We start from the raw sequence: 25,906 nt of genomic DNA, 5'->3' as shown, positions 1-25,906 counted from the left end.
TAAGGTACTTGAGCCAGGATTTCGTGATCTGTAGACAAAACTGTCCTAAGTAATATGTTTGCTGTTTTTATAGATTTTTGTGTTCTCAAATTATTTTTCTTGTTTGCTCATTGCTGACATATAGGTAACTAGTAATTTCTGAATGATTATTCTATATAATTCTTTTAATTCTAAACATCATTTTACTTTGAATTTTTTTGGCAGAAAATCTTATAACCTTTAAGTAGTAATAATTCTGCCTCCTTCTCAATATTTATATCTCATTTGTTTTTCTTGTATTAGCTAAGATTTCCAAGTCTATATGATAAATACAGTAAGCCCACTACATACGAATGATTTCTGTTCCGAGAGCGCCTTTGTAAGTCCAATTTGTTCGTAAGTTCAACAAAGCTAGCCTACGTACCCAACTAACACAATTGGCTATATAGTACTGTATTGTAATAGGTTTATAATACTTTTCACACAAATAATACATAAAAATCAAACACAAAACATAAAGAAAACATTGTTAATCTTACAGCACAGTACCTTGAAAAGTACAGTAGTCCAGTACAACAGCTGGCATACAGGGGCTGGCATCAAGTGAACAGGCAAGAAGAGTTACTGACTGGAGGAGGGAGAGCAGGTGGGAGATGGTAGAACTGAAGGATCGTCAGTAATAGGAGACGGAGGGCAAGCTGCAATTTCACTCATGCCTGACGTTGATGGCACAGGTTCTGGTTCCTAGCTGGATTCAATTCCATCTACCCTCTTGAAAAAGTGATCCAGTGATGTCTGGGTAGTAGCTCTTTTTTCTTGTCATAAGTGACATGGTAGCACTGGATTGCATTTTGAATGGCTATCACAATCTTCGTGTACCGTTCTTTGTTCTGGTCCTGTGCCTCAAAAACTTAACAGTGCCACCTCAAATAAAGAAAATCCCCTCACCATTTCCTGCATCATGAATCTCTTCGGTTCTTCAGTTACTTCTTCTTCCTCTTATCTCTCTTCGTCCTTCCTCTGGGCCTCCAATTCCATCAGGTCTTCGTTAGTAAGCTCCTCGTGTTGCACAGCAAGGAGTTCAATGAAGTCGTCCTCTTGAAGATCTAGCTCCAGCTTGTACACAAAAGCACAACCACTTGTAGAGGATGCATGCACGTGACAATGTACACCAGACACGTGAACTAACTTATGTGATTGGACATGTGAAAGCATGTTCACATCTTTGAAAGTTCGAAACTTAAAGTTTCATATGTGGGGGACTTACTGTGTAACATTTCATATTTAGTTCTGAGTCCACAAGTTAAATATGTGTACTGTGTCCATGTACAAATAAAAATTCCAACTTTTTTTTTGAAATTTCTTTCTTTGAAAAGCAAAGGAAAATATTCTACCAATTAACCATCTCTATCCTGTCATACAGAACAGAATGTTGACACTTCGTTATCACTCCAAAATCTAAAAACTTTGGTTCTTATACATAAATCATTGAATTATCTGCCCTGAAAGCAAATTATTTCATGACTACATAGGTCAACAGTCAGGTTGGAAGAGCTAAAAATGTCTATGTTGAATGTTGAATGCAGTAGTCAGAAAATGCACTAAGACAGATTTTTGTGGATGGACTAGAACTTATGACAATAAATAATTACTGTGATGGGTGTCCAGGACATCTAACTCACCATTATTGAATCTTTTAATTATGAAGAAAAAGCCTATTACTGGGAGCTCACTAAATTTGTCAAGAACTTTGAGAGCAGTACGATCTTTATGTACCAGAGAAACAGAAAGGCATTTGTTTTTGCCTTATGTCTTCATTCATTTCAGCACCTTATTTTTGCCTGATTTTGTTCTTAAACCATATACCCTCACATCCTATATTGGTCACCTGTTTTTATTTTTAAAATTTTAAATAAGCCCTTGTCCCAAGAAGCTTTAAAGCAATCTTCCTTATTTAAAAAAAAATAACAACAAAAAATCCCCACAGATTCTAAATGGGAGATTTTATGCCATTTATTTTCTTTTTTTCTGAGCTCAAACAAAGAAAATGACTTTTCCCTGGGATATTGTAAAAGCTCTCAGATGAGTTTCTCTCTCAATTCAGATTTCTTTCAGTTTAGTAGTTCACACATAGACTCATATGGAGAATTCGACTAAATGTCTTGTTCTGTTTCCCCTGGTGAAGAGAAGCAGAACACCAAAGACTAGAAGACATTATACCTTTGAATAGCTAATCATGACTGCCTAACTTATGGTTGCTTCTTTGATTTCTCAGACAAATATTTCATTCCTGCACTGCTGTGTATTCCATAAATCTGACCTAGCCATATTGTGATTTTCCCTATGCTCTCCTGAAGGACAACACAGAACATCTTTCAAAATTACTCTGTAGAATGCCAGAAGCACCATTATTTCAAAGGCATATCTGCCTTCTTTCCATAGCACTGAAAATCAGTTATGCTTCTTAGGAACTTCCATAGTCAGAGCTTCGGAAAGAAGTGCCCAAGTGTTAAGGTGGTATAATGGGAAGTCACATTTATTTTATTAGTTACTAAAAATGCTGAAGTCCCCAAATATTATTATTTTCTGCATTATTTTAAATATGTCTGTTTACAAAAATAAACCATTTCATTAACATCTATCGAATCTGATATCGGAATCAGATATTAGGGAGTCTATTTAGATTTGTTTAGGTCCACATGAAATATTTAATAATCTTACTTGAAATGAATAGAGTCATTGATTAAGCCTTAAGCTCATTGTTCAATGAAAGTTTGTTGAGTCACTAGAGAGTAGAACAAAATCTTGCTATATGAAGACTGCTTTTTATGCTTTATTTTTATAGGTTTCATCTTGATTGCTAAACATGGTCAAGTGGAAATAACTGCTGAGGGGACTGTGGTGAGCATCCTGAGGCTGAGTACCTACAGGCTGAAATTTGGTAGGAAAGAATGCTGTAAATTTCCACTTTCGTTCTGGGAGGGGCAGTAAAGGCAAGAGTGCTATTTATTTCCCATCCTTAGTAAGAAAAGGGAAATAAAACACTGGGAGTCAGGGTAATAAATTAACTAGATGTGTACCCATGAATAAATGGATTTACTTCTGTTTCTTTATCTGTAAATTAAGGATATCAGATGAGGCAATTGCTTAATCTTTCCTGTTACTTAATCCTCTGACTTCCAACATTTGGAGAAAAACATTTACTAAACTTAGAGTACTATGACACAGTTTTTTACATTCATTTGTGTCATTTTATGCTTAGTTCAAATACTTGCTGTTATGTGATTAAAAACAACATATTTATTTACTTAGTTTATTTAATAAAATTTAAGTATTAGTTATGAAGAACCCTCTACACTTATGAAACTCATTTGACCCTCCATTGTATTATGGCTCACTTCCTCTAATTTTAGGTTACCTGTAGATGTGTACACAGCGTATTATCCTTTTACTCAGTTTTCAAAGGCACAATCCATTCACAATTTAAAATAAATGTAATATGAGTGTGTGTGTACATAAATGTGTGTGTACATGCCAATTATTATTGCTAGAAAGAATATGTTTGCCTGATGATTTTTTGTGTTTGTTTTTTTGTTTTGTTTTTTTCATTTTTGGTGTCATGACATCACAGGGTCCACTTCCATAGGAACAGGCTTGATTACTATTGTCTGCCAGATTTAGTACTAAACTCATTGTCCTTAGTTTCTCCTAAAACCATTAATAGAACATTAAGCAACTAGCTCTGATCACAATTGAACTTGATTGGCTTAAATTTGCATTTACAACTTTTAAACAGATATTCGTTGAATGGTTCCCAACACTCCACCAATCCCCTCTCCTATCTTCCTACAGAATTAGTAGATGACTGCAAATTATTCTACTATGCATTGTCTTTTAGTGTTTTATGTTTCTTCATAATCATCCTTAGAGATGCCTTTCTCAATTAGAGATATACTCTTGTTTTCCAAAGTGATATAGAAGTGAAATACTCAGAAGATAATTTCAGGATAGGTCTAATACAAAAAGCAAAGTTAGAGCTAATACTTTTTCCATTTGGGACTCATTAAGTGCTAAAATATCTAATTCAAAACCACAAAATCCTTAAAAGTATAAACTTAGTTTTGTTTTAACATTAATTTAGTATACTTATAAGCAGCCTTAAAACACTAAGATAATGAAACATGGTTTGGCTCTTTTTCATTTGAAATTACCAAGTTAAAATGACCACAATTAGTTTTGTTCAGAAATTAGATTTGTGGGTAAAGGCAAGAAAATATTGGTTTGCTGAGTACATTTATTTAGATTTTAGCCTTGGTGAAATAGGATGTCCTTACTGTGGCAATGTTAACAGTCAACTTATAACAACAAGGAAATCAGTATGGTTTTGAAAATGAACTCAAAAAATTAAAACCATATGTTCTATTTGTATTCTCTTAATCCATTTTATTTATTTATTTTTTAAAGTGAGTTTGAAGGATTTTCTAAGATATTGCATTGCACTATAACTAAGACTTCTCAGTGTTACTAAGATATATCTAAATAATTCATCGCCCACTTTGCATCTCCATGACTCCTAGGTTATGTTATCAACACTATAGCATGGGAGGTCAATGATTTTCTCATTTTTCTGTTAACTTGTAGTTTTTCTGGCAATCTCATTCATTTTGCACCTTGACAAAAGCAGAATTCTGATTATATTACACTCTGTTTAAAAACAACCACCATACCATCAAAAACTACCAACAGAATGTGAATTTACTACAGGAGTAAATCCACATCTTTGGGGGAAACTTACACTGATTGGAGGGTTGTCTTTAAGGAAAATAATATAAAATGTAGAAATTAAAAATCAGATACCAATGTAAATAATTTATTTTCCTACATTCATTAACTAGATACTCTTTGTCTGCCTTTTCATTTGACAAAGAGTTTATTATATCATTTTCCATAGAGAGATTAGGAACATATTTCATTCTTTCTTCTAGTGTAAATTTTCAGAAGGATTTTGCACAGGGAGGGCAACACACATTGTTAGTGTCAGAGGTCATATAGCTATATAAACACATCTTATCATGCCCAACAATGGCAGGGGATAGGTAATGGAAGTGATGCACACATGAGAGAAATTAGGATTATACGCACAAATATACACATAAACATATACACAGGTGCACATGAACATACAGAATTTAAAGTAAATATATCCCCAACTCACTTTCCTTTTATTCAGATCCCAGAAATGCCTACTGCAACTCCACCATCACAGAACGTGAAGGGAAATGTGACAGAGGGAAAATGAGAGTGGAAAGACTTCACTATTTTGACCAATTATTATTAAAGATCTTACCTTTGTAATTATCAACAACAATGACCCACATGATTTTGTGAATGTATTACTAACGTCCTTCCAGGCCTTGGAAGGTATCAGGGTGGATGAGGTGCCCTAAGTCTAAAACTTCATCCCATTATGGAAATTCCACCTCTGAATGCCTGTGTATTGTCAATAGTTCAAAGACTTTTATCATCTTCTCTTTTTGCAATAAGGACTGACACAAAACTTTCCAGACTTTTCTTCCAACATTCCACTGCATACGTTAATATTCCTTCACCTTCTCCCCACAAAAACATTTACTGATCTTCAAGCGTGCTAACTACTCTCAAATCTCTCTGCAATTGACAATGCTGTTTCCTTTAACTGATTCTGTCCTATTCTTCAAGGACCTTTTCTATAAAATCTAATTTATTCGTTACAGTAGAAAATAATGTCTTTATCCCTTTGACACAGAGAGAAGCCCTTATCAAATATTTTATTGTTATTTAGACCACATTTGTTAGAATGACTGTCATACAAATATTATTTAAACTCTCCCAGACTGGTTTTGAGACTGATTTTCCTTTGAATTCCTCCTTAAAGACTTAGGAGACAGTGAACAAAGTTTTGAATTAATCAACATGATAAATTCTCTAATCTAGCTGATCCGGAGTGAAAAATATTTTATGTCCTGCAAATTCACGTTTGAATGTATTGTCTTTAACAAAAAAAAAGGAAAAGTAGATAAACAGATATTATTTGTCTACATCTTGAACAAATATTCAAAATATATTTTATTAGTGTGCACCTTCTCCTACTTGTCCCGAACTGGAAATAAGGTCTTTTTATAATCAAATGGGAAGAAGGATTTGTACTGTTCTGGGATTTCTAATGTATTTCACATATCTGTGCAATTACCAGTTATTCAAACAGAAAATAAAATGCAAACAGATAAGAGGAAAATTAACTTATGTGTGTTTCTAATGTTTTACAGAGCATGACATATCAGAGAGACCACATTTAGATTTTATTTCCATACTTTTCTGCACAATTTCTTCAGATCCCAAGAAAGTGATCTTCTGGGTGGAGAAGCAGATGGAAGGGAAAACCTGTGCTGCAGGGCATGGTGGAGAGGGGTGGCCACACAGCAGAATCAACTCTCCCCAGGGCCTTTTCTCCTAACCTTTTCATTTTCACTTGAAGGACAGCAAATCTGAACAATGACTTTAGTCTAGGACGCCTTCAACCAAGATGCAGGAGTCTCTATTAGCATTTTTATAGCTGCCCACTAGAAGTCTGCATGAATATAAAGTTAAAGGATGTTGAAGTCAAATTTTCTCCCAAGAAATCAGACACACATTCTGTACCAGTACTTCACTGCGTAGCCAGGAACATTTGACATTGTAAAGAATGCATATTTACTTCTAGCTGAATATCTGAATTGCATTGTTAGTTTTTGTTCTTAGTTTGAAAGAAACAATTTTATAGGGGCAAAGCACATTTTAAAGGTGCTTTAACAAAATAGAGCCAGTATACTGTTTGATAACCCCACAGAATAACAGAGGTCTTGATATGCATCTTCTTTTTTTTTGTAAGAGTTTGATTTGAAATGATGTATATCAAATGATATGTGCCTTCCAAGCTGTGCTGGCACAGCTTAAATACCTCCACAAGTTACCCTTGCTCTCCACTACTTATGTTAGACATTTTGCTTCACGAAAGAAACAGTGGTCTATAACAAATGACTAATAGAGAAAAGGAAAAGGCTCAGAATGTCTCAGATATAAAGGATAATGATTAGTTTCACTACTCTTCTCCCAGCTTTGGTAGAGGGAGTCTGTCTCCAACACAAATTTCATTGATCAATTGAACAAATTTCATTGTTCAATTCAGTTTCTGTTTCCTCTTCCCTAGTCACTGACAGTTCCTTTCTCTCTTAATCTTGCTACTGAGGACTATCCATTATGGCATTTCCCATAGATCTTTTATCTTTAAAGAGTCTTATTGTCTAATAATTTCCTATCTCTATCTTTACATTTTTAGCAAGAATCTGCCTGGTACAGGCAGTTTAAGCACTTGTGTGGATGTGGGTGATTCAGCCTTCTAGTCCACTTTGAAGGGAAGGAATTTCAGCCAATTTGGTCAACCTGGATGAGGATTTAGGGATTTGGGCAGCAGTGATGGTGAGGGGGGCGTGATGGGAGTGGTTCCAGTACGTTAGTGAAAAATGTGCAGAAACAAGAATAATTCACATATCTTGTTATTGGCAAACCTCATTCTACATAAATGTTCACCATGTATGAAAATATGTCAAAATGTTTTTTAAATGTTTTAAAAAATAAGTCACTGAAACGAAATAGGAAAATCTTCAAAATCTTCAAAATAAAATCTTCAAAACATTTTTCTGAAGATTTTAAGGTAGAGCAAAAATATGGAAATAATATTTGACAGGAAACAAATCAATTTTTTAAAGTATCTGTTTTTTGTTCGTATTATCACCTAACAAAAAAATTATGCTTTGTGGAAAACTAATTATATAGGATGCTCAGAGTGGCTGAGTTAAAAAAAAAAAGAAGAAGAGAAGTCTCTGCATTCTGGAAATGGTAGCAGGAAGAGGTAAGTAAATCCTTTCCTGCAAAATAAGTATAAAACAGGACAAAATTCTCCAAGACAACAATTTTAGGGCTCTGGAAAACAATCATAAAAAAACAGCCAATTGAGAAGCATTATTAATGAAAATCTTCTACAAATTTGAGTAAGAACAATGGAATTTATAGCCTTCTTGCCTAGGTACACTCCCAATCCCTAACCCTTGGCTCATTTGGCAAGAATTGTATTGATAGTTTTCACAGGTTTGGCTGTGAAAACCAAAATCCCTGCTGCCAGAGGGTGTAGACTGGGTTTAGTGAGAGAGAAAAGAGAAGAAAAATATTTAAAGAAATAATGACCGAAAGCTTCTGAAATTTGATGAAAAATATTAATCTAAGATTTAAAAAAAAGAAGAAGAAATTCCAAGAAGGATAAGCACAAAGAGACTCCTACCTAAACACATCATAATCAAAGTACGGAAAGTCTAAAACAAAAAAGTTCTGAAAGTCATGAGAGAAAAACAAATCATCAGTACAGGAAAATAACAACATGGTTAACAACTGACTTCTCAACAAAAACAAGGATGGCTAGACAGCATATTCAAACTGCTGAAAGAAAAAGAAAACTTGTCAATAAAATATTCTATATTTATCAAGACTATCCTTCAAAATCAAAGACCAAATTAAGACATTCCCAGAAAAACAAAAACTGAGAGAATTTATTGCTAGTATACATGCCCTACAAGCAATACTAAAGGAGGCCTTCAGGGTAAAAGAAATCAATATCAGACAGTAATTTAAATGTATAGGAAAAAATAAAGGGTGGAAAAAATTATAAATATGTGGGCTTTAATGAGCCTGCATTAATATATGTTTATCTTCTCTTAATTTCTTTAAAGACCTAAGTATGTAGAAAATAACAAGAATATAACACTATAGTGTTTAGTTTTAACATAGGTGTGATGTATATGGCAATCAAAAGATAAAGGATGGGGGAAAATGGACTTATATTGAAGTAAATTTCCTAATTTTTACAGAATTTAAGTCAGTAGAAACATGAAGTAGATTATGATAAATTAAGGGGGATTTTATAATTACTAGAATAACCAGTAGGATAATAATTCAAAATTTTAAATATCAAGAAAAAATTTAAAATAGCAAATTGGCACATGTAAGTCCAACCGTATAAATAATAACTTTAAGTGTGACTGGACTAGACACTTCAATCAAAATATAGAGATTGTCAGACTGGATGAAAAATGAAATCCAACTACATGATGGCTATGAGGAACACACTTTAGATCCAAAGGCATAAACAGGTAGAAAGTAACAGCACTGAAAGAAGTACACCACACAAACCATAACCATAAACAGCATGGATGGTTCAACTAACTCAAATCTGTTGTTGAGCTGTCTAGTGAATTTTTAATTTTCCATTTCAGTAACTGTATTTTTCAACTTCAGAATTTCCATTGTGTTCTTTTTCAAGTGTCTTTCTCTCTATTAATACTTCCTACATGTTGTTATATTTCCCTTTAATTTCTTAAACACAGTTTATTTTAGTTCCTTGAACATGTTTGTAGTAGGTATTTTGAAATACTTCACTACCAAATCATGCTTCAACACTTGTTCAATGGGTGGATTTAATTAAACTCAGTTTCCTTCACTGTAGAATGGAGAGAAAGTAAACATTTTCTTATAAAGTTGTCATGTCATACAGTCAATGAATGAATGTAAAATGTTTGGCACATAATAGTCTCAATAAATATTAACTACTAGCTATTATTCCTTATCACTAATACCTACACACTTACCACAGGTATTTGCCAATAACATTTAAGACTCTCAAGAGTCTTCATATTGTCAACTGAACTTTTAGGATGGATGAGATACAAGATAGTCCTGCTTCTTTTGAGAAAACTTTCAGCATATGTGTTTGCACTGCTCTACTTACTGAAAAAGCACACTGACAAAATTATGCTCCAAAACCTTTCATATTAAGTGTTTGAGAAAGAAATTACTGAGTGGGAAGCCTGCTATTATCTCTCCTAAGAAAGCCACTTGAAATTTCTCTAGCTGAAATTTTATTTCCCAGTGTCAGCCTTAAAAATGTAGATGAAGAATTTTCATTTATTAGCAATATAACCCAACTAAGATATGACACTAATAATTAAGAAAAATTGTCATAATTGGAAAACTTTCTCACCTGAATTACAAATAACTTCCTGAAATGCATCATTCCATTTCCAGTGGGATACAGTGAAAAGTGAAGGCTTTTTAGGTTTTGTGCTCTATGTGAAATAATAAGCATTAGTAAATGGGAAAGATCTTGAAAACTAGTGAGCTCACACAAAGCCACATTTTGGGATAAGATAATAGAAATGTCCGTGTTTGATCCAGCCTGATATCGATTTCCAACAGACTTTAAAGAAACGTGATGGCATCAAATTTGAAGAGGTCTCCCTCAAGGATCATATGACTCTCATGTGTGAAAGCACATAGCACGACCTTTTCACTCCCCACAGGATGTTCTGTTTCCAAAAGGGATGTCACATTTTGATATCCTTCCCATATAAAGCAAAATGTAAATGTAGGTATGATAAAGGAAAGGAAACTAAAATCAAGAGACATCTTCCCCTTCATTTCTTATACGACCAGTATCATAATTAGCACAGCATCACTTCATTTCTCTACAAGATATACAAGTGTGTGTGGGGGATTTTAGAGCATGTTTTTTGTTTATTTTGCCTGTCTTTGCTGTTACTGCTTTATAAATATAACACTGAATGTGTAAAGGGAATATTTTTAATATAGTGTTTTAGGAACATAGACATAGCCTTGGTAGAGCAGAAGGAGGGATGAACAGGTGGGGCACAGGGGAGTTTTAGGGCAGTGAAACTCTTGTATATGATACTATAAAATGGTGAGTACATATCATTATACATCTGTCCAAATCCATAGAATGTAAAATGCCAAGAGTGAGCCCTAAAGTTAACTATGGACTTTCAGTGATAACGATATGTTAATGCAGGTTCATCAATTGTAAGAAATGTACCACTCTGGTGCAGGAGGCTGACAGTAGGAAAAGAAGGCTGTGCTTGTTTAGGAACAGGGAGTATATGGGAGCTCTCTGTATTTTCTGCTCAATTTTGCTGTGAACCTAAAGCTGCTCTAAAAAATAAACCTATTTAAAAGGAAAAAAAATCTTAAATTTTAAAATGTGGTCAGAGATTTCAACAAATGCTAGTAAAAGGGACTGCTGAGTTTCTTGAACTTTTTACAAAAATACTTCACAGGCAGGCAGATATAGCAAATGCATTAGGTATAAAACCAAGAGGAAAGCATAAAGAATACACATTGACAGAATGAAACTTGAGAAAAGAAGGCCTATCGTAAACAATTCGTATTCTCTTGAGTTGTATCCATATTATAATTACAGCAACATAAAAACTATCTGTGAATATGAATGAGGGCAAGAAAAACAGAGAGATGCTACAGGACTGGCATGTTTAGGTATATTGGACTTGAAGCACGCCATATTGGACTTGAAGCACGCCGTTCTAGTTCCTACTTTGCTACTAATACGTTGTATACTCTTAGGCAGGACTCTGCACTTCTTTGGGGCTCAATTTCCTTACTTGTAAAATGAGGGAGTTGAAATCTTGAATAAAATTAGTTTTTCTTCCAAGGTTCCAATAAAAGAGTAAATACATGTTTCCCCAGGCTCAGAACTGGATAGCTTGAAGCACCCATTATAAATCCAAACTTTTTAAAGTCTCAAACTTTTGTCTTAAAATTCCAGGTCCAATAAAGCTGTCTGGAGAAAAATAACCCTGGTAGCACCAACCAGAAGCTTGTTTTTCACCTTACCCTCCCATTAAAAAATAGGTTACATAGATGCTCAGTTCCTTGTTTTCCGAATTAGTAAAATGATGACAAATAATAGTACCTACTTCATGGGTGATTTTTGACAATTCAGAGTAAGTGCTAAAATGATAGCCATTGTTATGTATTGTTATCATTACTATGAGAGATCATGATTTTTTCAGCTCTTATTACGAATTGTCTTATTTTCTCCCTCTTGTCAAGTCTCCTCAATGAAAGTGTTCACCACTCCTGTTTGCTCAAACAATATTTAATAACATTCTAACAATAAATATTTGAAGACTGTTATATGTGTGTTTATATTACTTATATACAATACACACAAAAGATTTGTGTACTATAAATATATGTTTACTTCCAAAATAGTATTTTTGAGTTGGAGGCAAGGTTAAATTTGCCTCCAAAGTAATTAGAAAACATCTGGAGAAAGAAATTCATGTAGCATTATTAAAGGATAGAGAGGAAAATCAATTTTTATAGTAAACTCAGATATTCTAACTCAGATACCAGTTTGTCAAATATTTTATATTATTTAATAGTAGTAATAAGCATTAAATATATAACATTATTTTTTCTGGGATTTTGTATTGTATATATCCAGCAAATTTAAAATAATTGTATATTTACTATGTATGTACTAGCAGATAGACATAATACAACTAGTGTATAATACTGGAATGATAGAAATGATTATAAATTTAATAACACTTTTGGAATGCTACTTTTGCTGTGGAGTCTTTCTTTTTCCTTTCTTCTTTTTAAAGCTTATTTCACCTTATGGTTCAACTAGTCTCTTTGGAAATACAGACTCAATGTTTAAAAAAAAGCAACTAAGAATATTTATTCTAGAAACCAGAGTCTAGAAAGGGAAACATTTCTTTAATTCTTATTTCTCATTTTCAGGTTTTTTTTATGGTTGATTTACACTTGAATATTTGAAAACTTAATTAAGGGGATAAAAAGCATGAAACTTCTAGTAAGGTGATTATCAATCCATTTTGACGGATTTGTAGAGAAAAATAACAAATCTTTGCATTAAAAATGTTAAATTACAGTCTCTTTAAAGTAGTCTTTTCTTTTTAAAGAGTAGAGATGAAACTAGAAAATAAAATTGAGAGTTTGGTATCATAATTCAAGCAAATGGGGAAAGAGAGTATAGTTACCTACATGTTTATTTATTTTATTTTTGAACTGAACCATTATTTTTATGAACTATCCCTCTATATCCCTAATAAACAACTTTTAACTGAGAACTACCACTTAAGTCCAAGTTGTAATGCAGAAAAATATAATACAGTGAAGCCTCAGGGAGGGAAAACAAAGTAGGTAAGCCTTATGATCACCTAAAGTTACTGCCTGGAGAGGTACCAAGCTACAGTGTATGGTGGGAGAACCCAGGCCAAGCCTGGTGATCTCCATAAGTCAGAGATGGATCTGAGTTTGGAATACCAAGACATCTACTAGCTACAGTTCACAGGGCATAGTGCAAATAGGCATAGTTCAGCAGAAAGAGAGAACACTGGTCATCAGCAGAGAGATATTGTTGCTTTCTCAGATGAGCACTGGTTACCACACACATGGGAGAAAATCATCTACAAAGCTCACACAAGACCAGAAATAGTCCCCTGTTTTCCACTAGCCAGAACATATAACCTTGTAATTCCTGGGGCACTAAACAGAATATCAGAAAGTTACCACAAGGGTAGTGGGGAAAAGTTGGTCCTATACTAAGAGACATTCAGATCTTGTCTAAGAAAGTACAAAAGCAAGTCTTGAAAGAATCCAACTATTTCCACTTCACTATGTCCCAGAACACAGCTCAAGATATTTATAGGAATATAAAAATCCAGAACCTAACAAGATAAAATCACATCTTACATTTAATCAAAACTTACCAGGATAGGGATTAAAGCATACACACTACAATGTGTAAGAAAGATAGCCAAAAAAACTTACTATATAGCACAGGGAACTATACTCAATATCTTATAATAATCTATAATGGAAAAGAATCTAAAAAGAATAGATATGCATATATATATATATATGTATATACATATATATATATAAATAACTGAATCACTTTGCTGTACACCTGAAACTAACACAACATTGTAAATCAACTATATTTCAATAAAAATTTAAAAACAAAAACAAAAACTTACCAGGTAGGTATGCAAAAAGGAAGGAAATAGGGATCATACATAGGAGGAAATTCAATCAATAGAAACAGACCCCAAAATGGCACAGATGATAGAATTAGAAGATGAAGACTTTGAAAGAGTTTTTATAACTACCTTTTATATATACAAGAGGGTAAACATAAATATATTAAGTAGTGACATGGAAAATATAAAAAAGACACCAATCAAATTTCTGGAGATGAAAACTTAGTATGAATATAATTAAAAATACATTGGATGTTATTAACACTACATTTGACAATGCAGTAGAAAATATTAATGAACTTAAAGATACAGTAACAGTAATTAACCAAAGTTAAATGTAGGAAGAAGTGTCAAAAATTTTTTTAAATATCATAAGTGAAACATGGGAAAGTCCATGTGGTCTAATTTACATGTAACTGGATTGACCTGTGTAGAGAAAGAAATAATGGCCCCAAAGCATTCAAATTTAGTACAAACTATAAATCCACAGATATAAGTAACTCAAAAAACTTTAAACATATATATGAGGCAAGTAACATCAGAGCACATTACAGTCAAATGGCTTAAAACCATTGATAAAGAGAACCTCTTACAAATAGACAGAGGAGAAAAAATCATATTATGTATAGTGAACAAAGATAATTGTGACAGCGGACTTCTCATCAGAAGCAATGTATCATCAGAAGTCAGAAGACAACAGAACAGTATCTTTAAGGTACTGTAAGAAAAAAAAAATCAACCTAGAATTCTACATTCAATGATAATTCCTTTCAAAAATAAAGCTGAGGACATAGAGAATGGACTTGAGGACATGGGGCGGGGGAAGGGTAAGCTGGGACGAAGTGAGAGAGTAGCATTGACATATATACAGTACCAAATGTAAAATAGTGGGAAGCAGCTGCATAGCACAGGGAGATCAGCTCAGTGTTTTGAGACCACCTAGAGGCGTGGGATAGGGAGGGTGGGAGGGAAATGCAAGAGGGAGGGGATATGGGGATATATGTATACATATAGCTGATTCACTGTTATACAGCAGAAACTAACACAACATTGTAAAGCAATTTTACTCCAATAAAGATGTTAAATAAAAAAATAAAGCTGAAATAAAAGCTATTACATACAAATAAAAGCTGAAATAATTCATTACAATAAGACTTGCACTACAAAAAATATTAACAGAAGCCTTCAGTCTGTAAGAAAATGATACAGGAAAAAGTATGAATTTACACAAAAGAATGAAGAATATTGGGAAATATATGGGGAAATATATGACTATTTTGCTTAATTTCTAAATTCTTGAAAGGTAATTCCACTTCTTAATGTGGGCTGCACATAGTGATCTCCTTCCAAAGAATAAAATATACAAGGGAGTGGAGAGAAACTTACAGTTAAGAAATCTGACAAACACTACTTTAGCCAAGCGATCAAGTCCAACATAAGTCATGTTGATAGCTCGCACCCTTGATATGGTTTGATGAAAATAACACTTTATCTTTGTGGTCTTCCTCCCAATAACTCCTAACCCTAATCTAATCATGAGAAAAACATCAGACAAGTTCCTATAAACAGGAATCCTCTAATATACTGGAACAGTACTCCTCAAAATTGCCAAGGTCATCAAAAACAAGGAAAGTCTGAGAGACTGTTAATAGCTAAGAGGAAACATGATAAACGCAATGTGGTATGCTGGATGGCATCCTGGAATTGCAAAGGTATATCAGGCAAAAACTGAGAAGATCTAAAAGAAAGTATGGACTTGAGTTGATAATAATGTCTCAATATTGATTAATTAGTTATAACAAATCTCCCATACAAATGCAAGATACTAATAATAGGCAAAGTTATATGTATGGGGTTGGAGGGCTTATGGGAATTTTCTGTACTATCTGCTTTATTTTTCTGTTAATTTAAAACCGTTGTAAAAAATAAAGTCTATAAATAAAAATATGTAATTAACTGTTTAAAACCAAAATAAAACCAATATGGAGTTTACATATATAAGTAAAATATAAAATAATAGAACACAGGGCAGGAAGGAAGAGATAGAAGTATATTATCATAAGGTTTTTTAATGTTATATATAAAGTGGCATAATAATACTTGAAGATAGATTGAAAAAAGTTAAAGATTTATACTATAACATTTAAGGTAACCATTATATCAAATAATCCAACAAAGTTAATAAAATTGAATCATAAAATATACTCAATCCCAAAGAAGGGAGGAAAAACAGGAAAATTAAGCAAATAGAAACAATCATTAGTATGGAAGATTTAAAAACAAAACTATGAATAACCACATTAAATGTAAATGCTCTTAATGCCCCAATTAAAAGGCAGAAGTTATCAGAGTATATAAAATAAAAAGACCCAACTATATGGAGCCTAAAAAGAAATGCTTAAAAATAAGCACGAATCATTTAAATTTAAAAGAATGAAAAATGTATCTTTCAAACTAATCAAAGAAAACTGGGATATCTATTGTAATATCAGATAAAGTCAAATACAGTATTATTCATATATTTCATATGCTTCTTGGAATAATTTATAATGGAAGTAAGTAGAAATTCAATGAGGATATAGAAGATTTGAGCATTACCACCTATCCTAACTGGCGTTTATAGAACATTTCACCCAACAATAACAGGCTATAAATTATTTTCAATGGTACAGAGAATATTCCCCAAGACTGACCTTACTTGGGCCACTAAAGAAGTCTTAAAAAAATTTAAAAGGATTCAAAATATATAAATGGTGTTCTCTGAAAACAGTGGAATTAAATTATAAGTCAATAATAATATAGTATCTGGAAACAAACCAAAAATACATGGAAGCTAAATAATATACTACTCAATTACCCATGAATTAAAGAAGAAATCAATACGGAAATCAGAAAGTATTTTGAACTAAAAGAAAATAATAACACAAGATCTGAAATTGTGTAGAGTTTAGTTAATGCAGTACTAAAAGGAAAATTTATAACACCTATAATAGAAAAGAAGTAAGGCAGCAAGTTAATGACCTTACTTTCTACTTTAATGAACTAGGAAACAAAGAGCAAATTAAACCCAAAGAGCAGAAATCCACAAAACAGCAAATAGGTCCAGGATGAAACTTTTGGAAATAATGGAGTATTTTCATTATCTGAATGGTTGAGGTTCTTTCAGAGTTTTTATATATGTCAAAACACATTTAATTTTTCACTTAAAATATATGAATTGTATTTTACGTCAATCACACATCAATAAAGCTCTGAAAATAATGACATTCTGAGTTCAAAATTCTTTTTCTTCAATATTTTAGTATCTATTTTACCATATTATCACCTAATGTTTCTATGGAGAAGTCTGAAAATAATTTAATTCTTGCTTATTTTAGGTGATATTTTGTAGGTAGGGAGACAGTTCTCCACAGGTGACTCACAATTCTACACACACTGAATGTCCTCTGTTTCAGACTATCAAAAAAGTTACTTCTATCGCAAACAGCCTTGGAGGACAGATACAGTGCCTTTCTAAGGAGCAAAAGGTGGGCAGGCTTACTGCCCATTAAAAGAGATCCAAGTTCCCTTCGATCAGGGTTTCTTCCTAATAATGCATCTCACTGTGTGCAGGCATCCATCTGGGCTCATCTGCATCACTCCTGTTGGACTGAGGGGCAAGGAGAACTGACACAAATATGCTGATACTCATTCTGCCTCAGTCTTTGATCCAGCCATCTTTATCTATTGCCAGCCTTCGTGAAAACTTTGACAAAGAGACTTCTTAGCTTGTAAGAGGGGTAAAGTTTCAGATTCTTAATAGTTCTTGATGTAGTTTTTAAAAAAATCATAACGATTCTATAAATCTTTTGTGTTACATCTTGTGAGCTTTGTCAATCTGGGGTTCATCTTTCTTTATTCTGGAAAATATACTTCTATTAACTTTGTAAATACTTCCTCCTATCCATATTTATTTTCTATCCATACTTATTTTTTATGTATGCCACAACTACTATTATTCAGATATTGGCAATCCTATATCTCGCCTTCCTATCAGCTAAATTTCCTTTATATTTTCTCTTCTTTTATTCTTCACTGCTGTTTTATAGAACTTCTCAATATAGTCATCTAATATGTTAATTCATCCTTGAGTCACATCCTTTCTACTCTGCATTCCTTCTTTTGTGGTCTTTATATCAACTCATACTTTCCATACATAATAGTTCTATTTGTTTCTTTCATAATGGCATCTTGCTCTTGTTTCATATTGTAAATATTTCCTTTATCTTTGTACAAGGGTTCTCCAAATATTCTGACCATGTCTGGCAATTCCAAAATACGCAGGGCAGGCCAGCAGGCTGGAAATTTCCACAAGAGTTGATGTTGCACTCTTGAATCTAAAAGAAGTCTAAAGGAAGAATCCCCTCCCTTTGAGGAACCTAGGTTTTTTCTCTTAAAACCTTCAACTGATTGGATGAGACCCACTCAATTGTAAAGAGTAGTATGTATGGTTAATTCAAAGTCTTCTGATTGAAATGTTAATCACATCCAAAAAATACCATCACAGATAGACTGTTTTTGACCAGATAAATTGGCACCAAAGTTTACTTTGTTGATGCATGAAATTAACCATCACAATCTCTTTTGACATATTATTCAAGCTTATCCCATATGTCTTGTTGAAATAATTGACATATAGTTATAGATAACATATTTTATATTTTAAAACATTTTCAACTGTTGGAGTAACACAAAGAAATCAACCTAAGATATATGTGCACCTGAATGAATTTTAACAGAAACACTCTTGTAACCTTCAAAATTGAAAGCAGACAGGCCCTTGTTAGTCACCCCACGAGTTCTCCACATGCCTCCTCTCAAATATCATTTATCTCACCCTTCCAAAGTGAGGGTAAACCCATCATCACTCTAACGTTTATTATAATAATCTCCCTACTTTCCTATATAGTTTTAAAATTCAAGGTTGCATTTTTAAACACTATAGTTTAGCTTTCCCTAACTTTAAAGGTTATTACTTTGAAACGTCTCCTTTTTCTCTTTCTCTCTGTAGATTAGTAAATTATTTTAAGCCAGGAACTTACGTAAACACCTCCAAGTCAGGAAACAGAACTTTGCTTGGCAAACTAGAAGCCCTCTATTTGCCTGATCCCAATAACAGTCACTTATTTCCCTGTAAAATAACTCAACATTGATTTTTATATTAATCATTCCTTCGTATTTTCTTATAATTTTTTCATTCGAGTGGTGTGATACAGAACATTAAATTAGACATTATAGTATAGTCAATTCTGATTTATAAGTTTTATGTTACATATCTTTTAAACCATTAATAGTCTCTAGATACCCACCCCACCCCCGTCTTTTTAGTGTTCTTTAAGATATACACATTTAGGAATCTAGACCACTTATCTACAGCATTTGTCACGGTCTGAATTTTGAGGATTGCATCATCATTTTGCAGTAAATTCCTCTGTGTTTCCTGAAAACTGGGAACTCATCAATAGGCTTATTGAAAATCAGGGTTGATAAGTTTGCCAAACTATAGGTAGCATATTAAAGGACACAAGGTCTGGTTATTTCTCTTCATGGGATGTTAGCAGCTGCTGGTGATCAACAGCAACTTTGATCTGCAAGTTGCTAACTCTCTAGTCATTTTAACTGAGGTTAATTCTCTTAGATTTTTCTAGCAGCACTAAGGGGAACAACATTCTCAGGGTTCTCACCCGTTAGTGATTGTTTGTCTGTGACCTTTATCACCAAATGTCAGTTCTGATGGACATAAAATCTTTGGCTCATATCTTTTTCCTTGGCTCACTACATACATTTCTCCATTTTCATCTGGCATACAGAGCTTCTGTTAAAATGTCTTCTCATACTGCCATTTTTTTTTTCTTACAAGTCACTAAATTTTTTACTCAAGATGCCCAAAGAATTTTTTTTCTTTAAAGTCAAGTAATTTTACCAGACTATATCTTCATAATGAGTGTTCTGGATTGACAGTCTCAGGCCTGTGGTATACTTCTTCAGTATGCAGTTTCAAATTTAAAATTTTTAAATGAGTTTCACAAAAATGTTTCTGAATTACAGTCTTTTTATTTGCTCTGTTCTCTTGCCTTTGTTTTCTTCTGTAAGGAGGCTGATTACCCACATCTTTGAACTCTGCTGTCCATCTTGGCTTTTTTCAGTTGCTCCTGAGTAGTTTGTATCTGTTTCTTCACTTTTCTTTTATTTTTAAAACACTCTTCCATTAACTTTCTACTTCTCATTAAACATTATTTATTGTATGTATTTGCTCTTGTGTCCCTCTTGGTTTTTTTCTTGATTTTGGATTTTTTTCTTATTATGTCTAATTCTTTCCTGAGTTTCATCATCTCATTTTGGAGTTTTCTCTTTTTGATTCTCAGTCATTATTTTTCTTCTATATTTTACCAACCTCTTAGTATTATTTTTACATCTTGTTTTGAAATAGCCTTTTTTTTTTTTTTAATTGTTTGGTCTTTATCTGGTGTGCTTTCATTGTCTCCAGGGATATTTTCAACACTTTGTTCTCTCTTTTTCTTATAATAATTTTGCCTGGGATTTGACCTTGAGCTTTTGCTTTTACTCCGGTTTATGTAAACTTGTTTCCTTGAAATTTTAAAATGAGTTGCTCAATTAGAAGCCATAGTTTAGAAGTTAGAATAGCTAACTTCACAAAGTTTTCAAAATTTTGGTGTTCATATACTGTTAAAAAAATACATTAACTTAACTTACTTCTGGTATTTCCTGGTTCTCTTTCCTTCCCTCACTTACATAAGACCCTTCTTTGTCTTTTCCTCTCAATTCTGGTTTTACTCCCATCAATTTTTCCTTAGTGTGAGGGGCTGTCCTGGAAGGGAGCCCCAGATGGTCAATTTTGAGAGTTCACATTTTGCATTTTCCTGATATTGGATTGGGCAAACTTTTTCCCCAGGTTCAGCTGCTGTTCTCAAATTGGCCTGTGATACTTTCCTGTGAATTCTTTGTGTCTGGTACAGGACTTTTCTTACATCAGGTCAGATACAATATTTTCCCCTCTGCTTTGTCTCACAAAGACGCTGATAAAATGCAGGTATTTGGGCTCTTGGTGGTTTATCCCTATTCATTTGCATTTTGAGTTTTGTGAGGATATCCTGCCACCTAGTTTTATTATAAATGTTGTGTGAGTGTCTATTTGTGTGTTTTGCCATCTAGTTAAGCTGTATGATTTTTCAAGGAGATCAATGTGGGAAAATGTTCTTATGGGGTGTTTGAAGAACAAATTCAGAAATGGGAAATGAAGAGCAGAAATGATTACATAGAACATAGGAGTAATATTGAGATAAGGATTTGAAACAAGAGGGAAGGGGGCAGGGCACAACCTTTGACATAGGACACAGCCATAGGACATGACAAGAATTGATTAGAACCAACTAGGTCTAAGATGACAGAAGATTCAACTTCCAGTGGACCTTGAGCCTCATTATACACACATTGTAATACATTAGCACCTAAATAACACACCCATCAGCACCCTGACAGTTCTGAGGCTAACCATAAAAGGCCAAAAAGTAGTCTGTGGTCCAATTCCTGGAAATCCCTTCCCCTTCCCGAAATTGTTGGAATAATCCTCCCACTCATTAGCCTATGAAATTACCCAGCCCATAAAAACCAACCATGCAATATTTTAGGGCCTCTTGCCTTCTGAGATGGCCCACACTCTGTCTGTGGAGTGTGTTTCTCTCTAAATAAATCCACTTCTTACCTATCACTTTGTCTCCCACTGATTTCTTTCTGTGATGAGACATCAAGAACCTGAGCTTCATTAAGTCCTGAGACCAGGGGTGTGATCTCAATTAAAAGACCGTGGGTTCAAGTCCCAATCTGAGGTACACAGCTTCACACTAATGCAGTGATAGATTTTCTAGAATAGCTGGACATCTTGTGTTGACTAAAATTGATGAAAATATAAGGTAGTATGAATCTATTTCTGGATCTCAAAACACAAGGTTACTAAAGGTTTCATCCTAACTCACCTAAGCCCAACTGTGTAGTGTGGTATTATGACAGCTTTGAGATACAAAATAAGGACTTTGGGTCTATTACTACCTCCAGTGTAATAGGGGAGAATAAATCTGACTCCATACTAGATCTGTTTTTACTTTAACCTTTGTGCTTTGTTGCCTGTGCTTAGTCATGCTGGCCCTGCATCTTTTGTAAAAGAATGTTGCCTATAGCCTGAAATATACAGGATAGGCTATTCCCAAGGCTCTGACCTTTAAAAGTCCATTCATATGGAGATGAAAAGTTGCAGAACAGACAATAACATTTGTTTTGTTGGAGGTTTCCAGGAACATCATGACCTGACCTATGTGGACAGCTGCCAGAACAAAGGATTCAACAGCAAGAAGTTTGCAACAACTAACCATGCCCCTCCTTAAAAAGGAGAGCTTGGGGTTCTTCTGGGGCAAGAACCACCCATCTCCTTGCATGGCCCTGCAATAAACCTTTCTCTGCTCCAAACTCTGACGTTTTGGTATTGTTTGGCCTCACTGTGAGTTGGGGACATGGATTTGTGTCCATTAACACCCACAGTCAGATACATCTGCAAATATCAGAATCTTTACCAGCAGAGTTCATTCAGTCTAGCATAGTCAGAGGAATTCTTAAACTCTAGAGTTGTGAGGAGTGCACACCTGTTTATTTTCTACACATTGTCCACAAAAGTGTCTACCCTCTTATGCAGTGAAGAATTTAAACATTTTACAATTACTCATTATACAAAATAGGTTTCTGATATAAATGTTACACATTTTAAGTGTGAATTTAAGAATTTTAAATTCACTTTAAGTACTGATATGTTATAGATTAATTTCCACATAAGCTTTGCCTAATGCTGTATTGATGCTTATTTAAAAAAAAATTAAGATGCCCACAATTTGGATTACAAATGTTAGATGCTAGGGAAAGGAAGTCTTTTCAGAAAATGAGTGAACTCTGATGAAATCTAGTTACTTGCAGTTGAAGAAATTTTAATGACTTTTTTCATTGTCTAGTTTTTAGAGAAACAGAGAGTAGAAATGGATGAACATTAAATCCTCTGAAGTTTTATTTCAGACTATCACATCACTAAATCAGTTTATGTGATCCTCAATTTGAATTTAAATAAGGGAAAAATTAAGTCCCTTACATTATACAATTGACCTTGAACAATGCAGGGGGTTGGGGAGCTGACCCTCTGTGCAGTTGGAAACTCATGTATAACTTGTAAGTCCTCCAATTTGTAGATGTGATTCCTCAGTATCCCTGGTTCTGCAAACACAGGTTCAACCATTTGGGTCCTGTAACACTGTAGTAGGTGTTTATTGAAAAAGATACACGTATAACTGAACCCAGGTAATTCAAACCCTGTTATTCAAGGGTCAACTATATTCTAATTTTTCATTTTGCCTATGATGCCCTGCATCTTAATTTTCTTCCTCTCCCACAATAAAACAATAAAGAGTATATTTTTAGGAAAATATTTTGAGATGAATAGCTTCATATAAGATAATAAAAACTAAAACTTTCAGTGAACACTTAAGGACAAAAAATATAAATATATTTCCTTCCCTTCCTTCCTCTGTCTCACTTACTTTTATTTATTAACTGGGCTAAGGCTATGATATTTTCCTGATAATATATTTAAATATACATCATGACACCATTCAAAATAATTCTATCATCTCTGATTCCAGTAATCTGCCTAAGAAATAATTCCTTAGAAATCATAAAGGAAGCTTTCTGTTTTGTTTTGTTTTGTTTTTGAAAGTGACAACATTTATGTGGTAGATCATGAGAGGCACCAGCCCACAAGCCTGCAACGGTGTTTGAACCACATTAGAAATGAGTACAAAACATAAAAATTTCATGATGGGAAATAAAGTTAAAATGACTTTAGATAAATTGAGTGGCCTCTCAACAATTATATTGAGTGCCTAATATGTTCCAGGCACCTGTCTAAATTCTGGGTACCTAAAAGTAAATATAAGAGACAAAATTCCCCGGCCTCATGAAGCTGATGTTCAAGAAAACTAGAAAATATTTTATATACGTTAAGTCTTATAGATGAAGTCTGATGTTAATACATAACAGCAATAACTTTCTGTATTTCTGGTAATACCTGAAGTATTATAAATAAGAATGTAGATCTTTTCATTCATTGAATTACTCAGGCATTCGGCTTACATTTATGTGTGGTAATAGGTGGCAAGCACAATACTGGAAAGAGGATGTAAAAATGAACAAGGCTGGCATAGTATGGACCCTTGGTCCACTACAGAGCTATACACTGAATAAACAATTAGAATATAAGGGGTCAAGAGAAATGTGGAGGGTACCCCAGGAGGCATACTAGGTGGACTTATATTAGATGAATGTTCAGAATATCTCCATCAACTAAATTACATTTAATCAGAGTTCTGTTGGATAAGGTAGAGCTATCTTGGTAAAGAAAAGAGGTTATCCAAGGGCATTGATGATGGGGTGTGTTTGGTGTGGAAGATTGTGAAGAAAGAATAGTTATTCAAGGTATTAACTTTCCAGTAATAACAAAGCAAAGCAAAATCACTTTTGATTGCATACTTGTAGATTATTGCCACACTAGCATCCCAAACTAATAACAATTAGTCCTATTCATGTATTCAAAGATATGAGGCATGGGTTGCAAGATAGCTAAAGAAAGCTTAGAACATGAAAGGAAAGTGACAAGATAAAAATATCTAATAACTCATCACAGTGGAAATAGAAAAATAAAAAACAGAAAAAAACGTTTGAAAAAATTCTAATAATTTTTTCTCCTAGATATTCACGAGGCTATTTTATCTATAAAATAAGGCCATATAGTAAAAATAAATAAATCAAAGAATAAGAAAAATTTTCTGGAAAATTAACTACATGATTTTAAACTTTAAAATTCTATAGTTCAATGCAAAATGCACAGTAATACAATGTAGAATTTAATACCAAACTAGTGATCTAGAAGATAATTTAAAGATGATTTTAAGGTTCTTTCCCATAATACAAATAATATTGAGGATAAATTCAAGTGATCCATCTGTCCATTTGTATAATATAAACTGTAAACCCAAAGAATATAAAAAAGAATATATTATCAAATTATAGTAGAACATATAATAGAAGAAACTATCTGAATTGAAGACTTCATATTGAATAGGACCACTAAATTCTAAGAACATGAGCTAAAAATAAATCTGTACATTCTAGTGGAATTTAAAGACAACAATGATAATGCAAAAAAAAACACATGCACTTCCTAAAAAATAAAAGGATTCCTACCTAGGAATAAATAGGTAACACTATATGATTTATTATCTTGTCAAGCACAACTGTTTCATGGTATGTATGAATCAAATGAGACCCAGAGTCACAAAGGCTGTTAGTGGCAGATCTGAAAGATACTAGTAGTGCCTTTGCATATTGAAAAGCTTTGCGTATCCAGGGAGGTATTAGACCATTCGATACTACCACCACCAAATACCACACCGAATTGGACTGATGACATCAACAAAGTTAAGTCATGGATGAATTTAGTAAATAAACACTAAGGACTCAGAGTTTTCAGGATTCCAAAGATTCTCTACTGCTTAACACGAACACTGCATTCAAACAAGTTGTACTTCATGCAAATAAGAACTAAAATATTGCCTGCCATAACAGTAAACATAGGATGTTGCAGCCATCAAGCCATTACACTGTACAGTGAGCCCTGAGGGAACTCAGGATGGAGACAAACAGGCTGCTCACTGCCAAGCCCACCTAGCAGTCAGCCACTGCAGCCTTCCCTGGATGGTGCACTCTGAGGAAACTTAGGATGAAAAAACACAGGATACTGAACCCAGATAGCTGAGGTGCATATCAAAGGAATGATTTCAGTGAGCCCAGACTCTTGCATCTTCCCATACATAGAAAAGCGCTAA

Source organism: Monodon monoceros, unplaced genomic scaffold, assembly GCF_005190385.1.
Source record: "Monodon monoceros isolate NGI ecotype Baffin Bay Population unplaced genomic scaffold, NGI_Narwhal_1 Super_Scaffold_7, whole genome shotgun sequence".
NCBI classification, from domain to species: domain Eukaryota; kingdom Metazoa; phylum Chordata; class Mammalia; order Artiodactyla; family Monodontidae; genus Monodon; species Monodon monoceros.
This window is presented reverse-complemented; position numbering follows the sequence as displayed.